The sequence below is a fragment of the Oncorhynchus mykiss genome, chromosome 17 (assembly GCF_013265735.2).
Source record: "Oncorhynchus mykiss isolate Arlee chromosome 17, USDA_OmykA_1.1, whole genome shotgun sequence".
In the NCBI taxonomy this organism is placed as follows: Eukaryota; Metazoa; Chordata; class Actinopteri; order Salmoniformes; family Salmonidae; genus Oncorhynchus; species Oncorhynchus mykiss.
The window spans coordinates 23435745-23447153 of NC_048581.1; positions in this window are offsets into that span (position 1 = coordinate 23435745).

Genomic DNA, 11409 nt, shown 5'->3' on the forward strand with positions numbered 1-11409 from the left:
TCTCTCTCTCTCTCTCTCTGTCTATCTCTGTCTCTCTGTCTCTCTCTCTCTCTGTCTCTCTCTCTCTCTCGCTCTCTCTCTCTCTCTCTCTCTCTCTCTCTCTCTCTGTCTCGCTCTCTGTCTCTCTCTCTCTGTCTCTCTGTCTCTCTGTCTCTGTCTCTGTCTCTGTCTCTGTCACTGTCACTCTGTCTCTCTCTCTCTCTGTCTCTGTCTCTGTCTCTGTCTCTGTCTCTGTCTCTGTCTCTGTCTCTCTGTCTCTCTCTCTCTCCTCTCTCTCTCTCTCTGTCTCTCTCTCTGTCTCTGTCTCTCTGTCTCTGTCTCTGTCTCTGTCTCTGTCTCTCTGTCTCTGTCTCTGTCTCTGTCTCTGTCTCTGTCTCTCTCTCTCTCTCTCTGTCTCTCTCTCTGTCTGTCTGTCTCTCTCTCTCTCTCTCTCCCTCTTTTAATAAAAAATGTTTGTCCTTTTCAGAGGACACAAATTACCGTAGTTTTTAGAGCTATTTATTGTGTTTTATTGTGTTTTTGTGTCACATTTTTACATACATGCCACTTTTTCTTCCACAGTAGTTACATAGCAAGAATCTAGGTATTTGACATACATTACATCTGGATAGATAGTATTTAAACACATGCGGTTTACATTATATATGGTGTACATAGTATATCGGGTTTTCAGTCATAACTATTTTAAACCCACCCCTCAGTTACTCTCAGTCCATCCCACCGATCTCTGTAAACCACCATCTTCCTATTGTTTCTATGTGACATATATTTTTCAACTGTGCTGTGATGTTTCACATCAATTCTGAACCTTTCTAATCGCATAGTATCTACAGCTGGTAAGTTATATTGTTGATTGATTGACTATGGCTTTTCAAATCTCGTAACGGTGCTATTTGTAGGGTACATTTTTGGTAAATGTGATTTTTCAGCCATTCCTGAACCTGTGACCAGAAACAAGCTACACAGGGGCAATACCAGAATAAATAATCTAATGATTCTGTCTCTTAGTAGCAAAATCTGCAGAGTTGAGATGGGCGTATGCCCTATGTACATACAATTCCCTTTGTGGCAAGAATGTTGTATAATCATTTCAACTGAAAAACTCAAGGTTTTGAATCAAGCTGTTTTATTTCTCATCAGTTCATAAACCATGTGCCATTTTGCAACCCGTGTGGCGCTGCTGTCAACATTTTGGTCCTCAAATAAAACTGGTATATTGTTCTATTTATCCCTCTTTCTCTTTTTTTCTTCCTCTTTCTCTCTTTTCGCTCACTCCATTTCTCTCTTTCTCCCCTCCCTACTCTATCTCACGTTTCCCCTCTCTCGCTCTCTCCGTTTCTCTCTGTCCAATCTCTCTTTCCCTGTCTCTCCTCTCTCTGAGTCTCTGTCTCTCTCTCCCTCCCCTCTCCCTCTCTCCTCTGCCACCCCCTTCTCTGCTATCGTTCTCAACCTGGAGAACCAATCAGGCGGTGTGTAAGCAGGGCCCGTTCGCCCCAACCGTGTCGTGCGGTTTAACCTCTGGCTCCGAACGACCCCGTCTCACAGCACGACCACTGCTTGACTGGGAGGGTTGGGTGGGGGGGGGGGGGACAACCACAAGAGTTCAGAGACCACCAGGCATCTAAGAACTCAGAACTCCTGTCCCCCATTAAAATACCCCTGGGTCTGTCCTGCGATTCGAGGCTTGTTGTTAAGTAGAGAAGGGTGAGGTCTGGAGATCCCATAGCAAGGTGTACCTTCTATAAAAAGAGAGGATGAGGCTAGTTTTATAAAACCAGGTTTGTGTCTAGTTTTGAGGAGTCCATAGTGGTCCGTGTGTCTTTTACAGATATTGTCTTCCATATCACCATGGTTCATATCACCATGGTCCATATCACCATGGTCCATATCACCATGGTCCATATCACCATGGTTCATGTCACCATGGTCCATATCACCATGGTCCATATCCCCATGGTCCATATCACCATGGTCCATATCACCATGGTCCATATCACCATGGTCCATATCCCCATGGTCCATATCACCATGGTCCATATCAACATGGTTCATATCCCCATGGTCCATATCACCATGGTCCATATCCCCATGGTCCATATCACCATGGTCCATATCACCATGGTCCATATCAACATGGTTCATATCCCCATGGTCCATATCACCATGGTCCATATCACCATGGTCCATATCACCATGGTCCATATCCCCATGGTCCATATCACCATGGTCCATATCAACATGGTTCATATCCCCATGGTCCATATCACCATGGTCCACATCACCATGGTCCATATCACCATATCACCATGGTCCATATCACCATGGTCCATATCCCCATGGTCCATATCCCCATGGTCCATATCACCATGGTCCATATCACCATATCACCATGGTCCATATCACCATATCACCATGGTCCATATCCCCATGGTCCATATCACCATGGTCCATATCACCATATCACCATGGTCCATATCACCATATCACCATGGTCCATATCCCCATGGTCCATATCACCATGGTCCATATCCCCATGGTCCATATCACCATGGTCCATATCAACATGGTTCATATCCCCATGGTCCATATCAACATGGTCCATATCCCCATGGTCCATATCCCCATGGTCCATATCACCATGGTCCATATCAACATGGTTCATATCCCCATGGTCCATATCACCATGGTCCATATCCCCATGGTCCATATCCCCATGGTCCATATCACCATGGTCCATATCCCCATGGTCCATATCCCCATGGTCCATATCACCATGGTCCATATCACCATGGTTCATATCACCATGGTCCATATCCCCATGGTCCATATCCCCATGGTCCATATCACCATGGTCCATATCCCCATGGTCCATATCACCATGGTCCATATCACCATGGTCCATATCACCATGGTCCATATCACCATGGTCCATATCACCATGGTCCATATCACCATGGTCCATATCACCATGGTCCATATCACCATGGTCCATATCACCATGGAATCACAATGGAATTTTCCAGCACTAGGTCATAACAACACAAAAACGGTTACCTTCTTTTGTACTTTGACTATGTCTTCCCTTTATCTTCAGAATAGAGGTTATCAGTGAGTTTGGTTGTCAGGATACGGTTCATCCTCTTTAGAGGTAAACTAACAAATGAAGTCTTCTTTTAGCGTGGCAGGACACTCAGGACAGAACCCTAACAGGCTGGAAGGAATGCTTTTAACAATATGCTGTTGGACATATTGGAACACGAGACCTCCAGAGATTGACGCATTCCAGGGGGGCATTTTTGTTGCTCTTCAAACCTCAGTCAACGCTGCTATCTCCTCCCCCCCCCCCCCCCCCCGGTCCAGAGTCCCGGCTCTCTACGTCCCAGTTTGGGATCCGACTGGGGCGTCGATGTACTAATCGCCTAAGAATGCAGCTTTACACAGACCCAAACACACCCTAACCCTCTGGACATCAGAGGTCCTGTCTGCCCCAACCATCTGCGTTCTGGATCATGGAAAACCTCTCGTCTGGTGAAAAATGAAAAGGAAGATGTCTCTTTTAAATAGCTACACAGAGTGCCCTAAAAGTTTTTTTTTGTGAATCACCTACAAGTCCTTAAAAGTCTCCACCAGTGTGTTAGTTGATGCTCAGGGTCTTGACATCTACCTGACCATGTGAATAACTCAGAAAAGAGTCACTTTAATGTCTCTACCCAAGTACCTGAATGGTCTTGAATTACATTTTAGGTGATACCTAGGTCCCAAAGTATTCCCTGATCAGGAGGACAAGATAAGCCCCTGGCTCTATGGATTGCCTACTGTTTGTTCCAACATCCACTGAAATGTTAATTCTAGTAATCGTAATGTAACAATAGATTTTCTCAATTCTGTTGAGCTTTAGAAATCCTCATGACCTCTTCTGTATCATTAGGTGGACATCAGAGGAGGCTGTTGGGAGGAGCTATAGGAGGATGGTCTCATTGTAATTGCTGTAATGGAATAAATGGAAGGTATCAAGCAGGTTCTTTCTATATGTTTGATGTGTTTGATACAGTTCCATTCATTCTAATTCCAGACAATTTTAATGAGCCCATCCTCCTATAGCTCCTCCCACTGGCCTCCTCCCACCGGCCTCCATTTAGTCTAAATCCTGGAGGCAGAACTGAGCGATCTCCTCTTAGATAGGCTAGCTGCAATGTCAAAATGGACAATATTGTAAAAATGTATGAGAAAAAAACAGCTTTTTGGTCTTAATTCAAGGTTAAAGTTGGGCATTGGAGTTAGCAGTGTGGTTAGGGTTATGGTTAGATTTAGGCTTAAAATCTGATTTTATGGCTATGCCAGCTAGTGACCACTCTGCATAGCTGCCTCTAGAACAAGATTCATGACAAAGAACACTAACATGCGTTCTACTCAAGGGGAATTTCTAACACAGTCCCACACAACCTCCGACATCAGCTAGTAGTTCAGACAGTGTGGCTGTGTGTGTGTGTGTGTGTGTGTGTGAGTGTGTGTGTGTGTGTGTGTGTGTGTGTGTGTGTGTGTGTGTGTGTGTGTGTGTGTGTGTGTGTGTGTGTGTGTGTGTGTGTGTGTGTGTGTGTGTGTGTGTGTGTGTGTGTGTGTGTGTGTGTGTGTGGTAGTTCGGTTTTGATTAACCCATGGATCAGACGATGCCTCTGCATCCGTTTAATAGGGTGGTCAGGTCAGGAAGTTGGGGGAAACACATGGAACCAACTTTCAGCAGAACTATGCCAAGCATCTTTTCTCCATCTCTCCCTCTCGCTCTCTCTCTCGCCATCTCTCTCTGTCCTTTACAGTTGGGATAACAGTCGGGGGCCCAGATTCCACATGGCACATTATCAGTGTGTTGAAAGCACCTGACTGCTATGTGACAGTCTGCCACAGTGTCAGTCAGTGACAGTTCCCCTTTAGAGGGGACGGGAGGGGGAGAGGAGGGCAGAAAGGGGTGGGAAAGAGGTTGATCCATTTGATACTGGTTCTCACTGGACACCCTGACAGGAGCTGTCGTTGGAGTGGTGGGAGGGCGAGTTGGGGGCAGGGTGGGGTTCTTATCCATCAAAGACCCACCCCTATCTGCCGCGCTGTCCGTCAAATCCTGGGGGGTCGTGTTTGGATAAGGTTAGGGACTGGGTTGTGTGTGCGTGTGTGTGTGTGGGTGTGTGTCATGACAACACCTCTGCTGTCTAGCTTGGATCGTTAGGACATGGCACCCTGGCCTCATGTTACTGTGCTCTTACTGCCCAGGGTGAGGGGGGTGAGGGGTGAGGGTAGGGGGCACAGGGTAACATCAGAGGGAACGACCTAAACTGGAGAGAACTTTAACATTTGCTCGTTGCACTTTTGCCCTGAATATACAGACAATATGTAGACGTCCCCCTACAGATGTAATCTAATACAAGTCACCGTCTCATTGTTGAAGGGAGTTAGAGTACAATAACAATGCCTTCAGAAAGTATTCACAACCCTTGACTTTTTCCCCATTTCGATGTTACAAAGTGAGATCAAAATTGATTTAATTGTATTTTTTTTGTCAATGATGTACACAGAGTATTCCAATGTCAAAGTGGAAGAAAAATGTGAACATTTGCCCCCCCCCCCCCCCCAAATAAATAAAAAAATAAAACACTAATATATCTGGATTAGAAAATGATTCAACCCCCATGATTCAACCCCCATGTTAGAATCACATTTGGCAGCAGTTACAGCTGTGAGTCTTTCTGGGTAAGTCTCTAAGAGCTTTGCACACCTGGATTGTACAATATTAGCATATTATTATTTTAAAAATTCTTCAAGCTCTGTCAAGATGGTTGTTGATCATTGCTAGATAACCCTTTTCAAGTATTGTCATAGATTTTCAAGCCATTTTAAGTCAAAACTGTAACTAGGCCACTCAGGAACATTCATCATCATCTTGGTAAGCAACTCCAGTGTCAACTTGGCCTTGTCTTTTAGGTTATTTTCCTGCTGAAAGGTGAATTCATCTCCCAGTGTCTGTTGGAAAGCAGACTGAACCAGGTTTTCCTCTAGGATTTTGCCTGTGCTTAGCTTTATTCCATTTATTTTAATGCAAAGCATTCCCTAGTCCTTGCCGATGACAAGCATACCCATAACAGGATGCAGCCACCACCATGCTTGAAAATATGAAGTGGTCCTCGGTAATGTGTTGTGTTGGATTTGCCCCAAATGTAACACTTTGTATTCAGGACAGGAGAAAACTGCGATAGACAGTTTAGATCCTTAATCCAAACCAGATGCATGTTTTTAAATATTTTTATTCTACCAGGCTTACTTCTTTCCACTCTGGCTTTTAGGTTAATATTGTGGAGTAACTACAATGTTGTTGATCCATCCTTAGTTTTCTCCTATCACAGCTATTAAACTCTGTACTTGTTTTAAAGTCACTATGTGGAAATCCCTGAGTGGTTTCCTTCCTCTCTGGCAACTGAATTAATAAAGGATGCTTGTATCTTTGACACCATCCAAAGTGTAATTAACAACTTCACCATGCTCATAAGGATATTTAATGTCTGCTTTTTCTTTACCCATCTACCAATAGGGGCCCTTCTTTGCGAGGCATTGGAAAACCTCCCTGGTCTTTGTGGTTGAATCTGTGTTTGACATTCACTGTCGACTGAGGAACCTTACAGATAATTGTATGTGTGGGATACAGAGATGAGGTAGTCATTCAAAAGTCATGTTAAACACGATGATGGCACGCAGAGTGATTCCATGCAACTTATGTGACTTTTTAAGGATTTTTTAAAAATTTTTACTCCTGAACTTATTTAGGCTTCTCATAACAAAGGGGATGAATAGTTATTGACTCAAGACCTTTCAGCTTTTCATTTTTCATTAATATGTAAACAATTCTAAAAATACAATTCCACATTGACATTATGGGGTATTGTGTGTAGGCGGGTGATACAACATCTCAATTGAATCCATTTTAAATTCAGGCTGTAACACAACAAAATGTGGAGAAAGTCAAGGGGTGTGAATACTTTCTGAAGGCAAAAGTAGCCTGTTGTTTTTACCACCGTTTTACACCAGTCCCTCCTGCATAACCCAATCCTTATTAGTCTATTACAAACTGTGCATTTGGGATCTGCTTGATCTCATTAAATGTCTTTGTATTGCTCGAAATGACCTGAAAATCCCAAAGTAAACATTGGTTATTGACAAAACACACTTTTGTTCATTTTCACACACACACAAAAAAAAAGAAGCTTAAGAAGTAGGAATAGCGCCATAGTCTATTTTTGACTCCAGAGGTGTTTGTATATTGTGTCAGGAAACCATAAAACCAACAGTTGTGCTTAAGGAGGACACGGAGAGAAAGACAACCAGTAATCTTGTGGTCTTCCGGTACATACAGATGAAGGATCTTAAATCGACCACCCAGTGGTTGCAAGAAATTTCCCACACAGCAGGAAATGCACATTTGTCGTGTAATTCAAGGTTTAAAAAGGCTTCTGACCTTTGTAATTTCCACCTAAATATGTCACACCTGATTTGCAAAAATGTATCAACCCCTACAAAAAAATGTCCATTCATTATAATCCACACAATAATTCAGATGTCCTGTTGCTGCAGGATTATTTTCCTGCTGCGAGATACTGGTCAAATGAAGATCCTATGCCTGTAGCCAGTTTGGCCAGGAGAGCCTATACCACCTCTATACCCAGTGGTCATTATCATTCTAGCACCATGGCGGTGGCGTCACAACAGTACGTTTGGCAGCAGGACGGTGACAGAACGGGCCAGAGGTGATCTTAAACTTAACTGCTGTGCTGTGAGATTTTGGAATCCTAGATGTTGTCTGCGTTTTGATCGTTTCCTTTTCTTCTTCTCTGTCACTTGACTATCATTTACACTTGCATACGTTGTGTTGTGGCTTTGATATCAGCCTCTCAAACTGTTGACGAATCTCATTTCGGCTGTTACTCGAGTTTTCCCATCTGTGGGTAGTTAGCTCCCTCTACTGTTAAATGTGTATCATACAGGACAATTATGCCAATGCAGCAAGAGGCTTAATAACCACTACACTGCACGATCATTAGTACAATAGTACCCTTTAGTCAATGGTACCCATTATACATTTGATATTAGTCCAATCATTAGTTTACTATTGATACGATGTGCCCCAGGACATTTTACCTTTTGAAAACAACACTTTTGTATTCGTCATGCCCATGCTACGCGATTGTAGCGTTGCAATTCAATCTTGAAATCTTGTATTGTTCTCACATCAACCGCAAAACACACAGACACACCAATGACTGGAAAGAGAACCCCCCCCAGCTCCTCTTCTCCTCCTCCTCCCCCCTTCCTCCTTACCTCCTATCCTTCACCTCCTCCCCTACCCCACCCTACCTCCTCTCCTTCTCCTCCTCCCCTACCTCCTCACCCTCTATCCCTAACTCCTCTCCTTCTCCTCCTCCCCTACCTCCTCCCCGTCTATCCCTACCCCCTCTCCTTCTCCTCCTCCCCCTCTACCCCTACCTCCTCCTATCCGTGATGTGATCTATAAATAGCCTCTCATCAGTAGATGGCGAGTGGTGTTGACCCTGGCCTTCTCTCCCTCCAACCCTCCGTCCAGCAGAGAGAGAGAGGTGATTGATGGGGGCTCAGGCCACGGGCCAACCTTCCACTTGGGCCCTGCTGGCTGGCTGTATAAATAATGGCAGGTCAGAGCCACTGAGGATGGAGGGATGGAGGGAGGAAAGAGGAGAGAAGAGGAAAGCACTCTAATGGTCTTGTTCACAGGTACTGCATTGTTAGTGTGCAGAATGTCTCTCAGTTTCTCTCCTTTTTTTCTCCCTCTATCCCTTATTTCCCTCTCTTCCATCTCTCCCTTTCTCTCTCCCTATCTCTCTCTATCCCTCTCTCTATTTCCCTATCTCCCTCCCTCTCTCTCTCTCCCCCTCTCTCTCTCTCTCTCTCTCGCTATCTCTCTCTCGCTATCTCTCTCTCTCTCTCTCTCCCTCTCTCTCTCTATCTCTCTCTCCTCCCATCTCTCTCTCTCTCTCTCTCTATCTCTATCTCTCTATCTCTCTCTCTCTCTCTCCCCCTCTCTCTCTCTATCTCTCTCTCCCTATCTATCTCCCTCCCTCCCTCTCTCTCGCCCCCCCCCCTCTCTCTCTCTCTTAATTAAATTCAAAGGGCTTTATTGGCATGGGAAACATGTGTTTACATTGTCAAAGCAAGTGAAATAGATTATAAACAAAAGTGAAATAAACAATCAAAAATGAAGTTAACCTTACACTCACAAAGTTCTAAAATACATTTCAAATGTCATATGTCTATATACTGTACAGTGTTGTAATTATTATTATTATTATTCTTTTTTTATTTCACCTTTATTTAACCAGGTAGGCAAGTTGAGAACAAGTTCTCATTTACAATTGCGACCTGGCCAAGATAAAGCAAAGCAGTTCGACACATTCAACTACACAGAGTTACACATGGAGTAAAACAAACATACAGTCAATAATACAGTAGAAACAAGTCTATATACGATGTGAGCAAATGAGGTGAGATAAGGGAGGTAAAGGCAAAAAAAAGGCCATGGTGGTGAAGTAAATACAATATAGCAAGTAAAACACTGGAATGGTAGATTTGCAGTAGAAGAATGTGCAAAGTAGAAATAAAAATAATGGGGTGCAAAGGAGCAAAATAAATAAATAAAATAAATACAGTAGGGAAAGAGGTAGTTGTTTGGGCTAAATTATAGGTAGCCTATGTACAGGTGCAGTAATCTGTGAGCTGCTCTGACCGCTGGTGCTTAATTAAAGCTAGTGAGGGAGATAAGTGTTTCCAGTTTCAGAGATTTTTGTAGTTTGTTCCAGTCATTGGCAGCAGAGAACTGGAAGGAGAGGCGGCCAAAGACAGAATTGGCTTTGGGGGTGACCAGAGAGATATACCTGCTGAAGCGCATGCTACAGGTGGGTGATGCTATGGTGACCAGCGAGCTGAGATAAGGGGTTCACTTTACCTAGCAGGGTCTTGTAGATGACATGGAGCCAGTGGGTTTGGCGATGAGTATGAAGCGAGGGCCAGCCAACGAGAGCGTACAGGTCGCAATGGTGGGTAGTATATGGGGCTTTGGTGACAAAACGGATGGCACTGTGATAGACTGCATCCAATTTGTTGAGTAGGGTATTGGAGGCTATTTTTTAAATGACATCGCCGAAGTCGAGGATTGGTAGGATGGTCAGTTTTACAAGGGTATGTTTGGCAGCATGAGTGAAGGATGCTTTGTTGCGAAATAGGAAGCCAATTCTAGATTTAACTTTGGATTGGAGATGTTTGATGTGAGTCTGGATGGAGAGTTTACAGTCTAACCAGACACCTAGGTATTTGTAGTTGTCCACGTATTCTAAGTCAGAGCCGTCCAGAGTAGTGATGTTGGACATGCGGGCAGGTGCAGGCAGCAATCGGTTGAAGAGCATGCAATTAGTTTTACTTGTATTTAAGAGCAATTGGAGGCCACGGAAGGAGAGTTGAAGCTTTGAAGCTTGCCTGGAGGGTTGTTAACACAGTGTCCAAAGAAGGGCCATGTCACGTTCTGACCTCTATTTCCTTTGTTTTTGTATTTATTTAGTATGGTCAGGGCGTGAGTTGGGTGGGCAGTCTATGTTTGTTTTTCTATGTTTTGGTCTAGTTCTATGTTCGGCCTGATATGGTTCTCAATCAGAGGCAGGTGTTCGTCATTGTCTCTGATTGGGAACCATATTTTGGTAGCCTGGGTTTCACTGTGTGTTTGTGGGTGATTGTTCCTGTTTTTGTGTTTGCACCAGACAGGGCTGTTTTGAGTTCTCACGTTTCTTGTTTTTTTTCCGTTAGTTTGTTCATGTATAGTGTCGTCAATAAATACAATGAACAACCACCACGCTGCGCTTTGGTCCGCCTCTACTTCACAAGAAGAGAATCGTTACAGAATCACCCACCACAACAGGACCAAGCGGTGTGGTAATGGGCAAAGGAGAAAGCAGCAGCAGGAGCAGCGCGAGGAGGTATGGACATGGGAGGACGAATTAGACGGTAAAGGACCTTGGGCTCAGCCAGGAGAATATCGCCGCCCCAAGGAAGAACGGGAGGCGGCGAAAGCGGAGAGGCGCTGGTACGAGGAGGCAGCGCGGCGTCGTGGATGGAAGCCCGGGAGTCAGCCCCAAAAATTTATTGGGGGGGGGCTAACAGGGAGTATGGCTACGCCAGGTAGGAGACCTGAGCCAACTTCCTGTGGTTACCGGGGGGCTAGAGAGACCGGGCAGGCACCGTGTTATGCTGTGGAGCGCACGGTGTCCCCAGTGCGGGTGCACAGCCCGGTGCGGTACATTCCAGCTCCGCGTATCGGCCGGGCTAGAGTGGGCATCGAGCCAAGTGCCATGA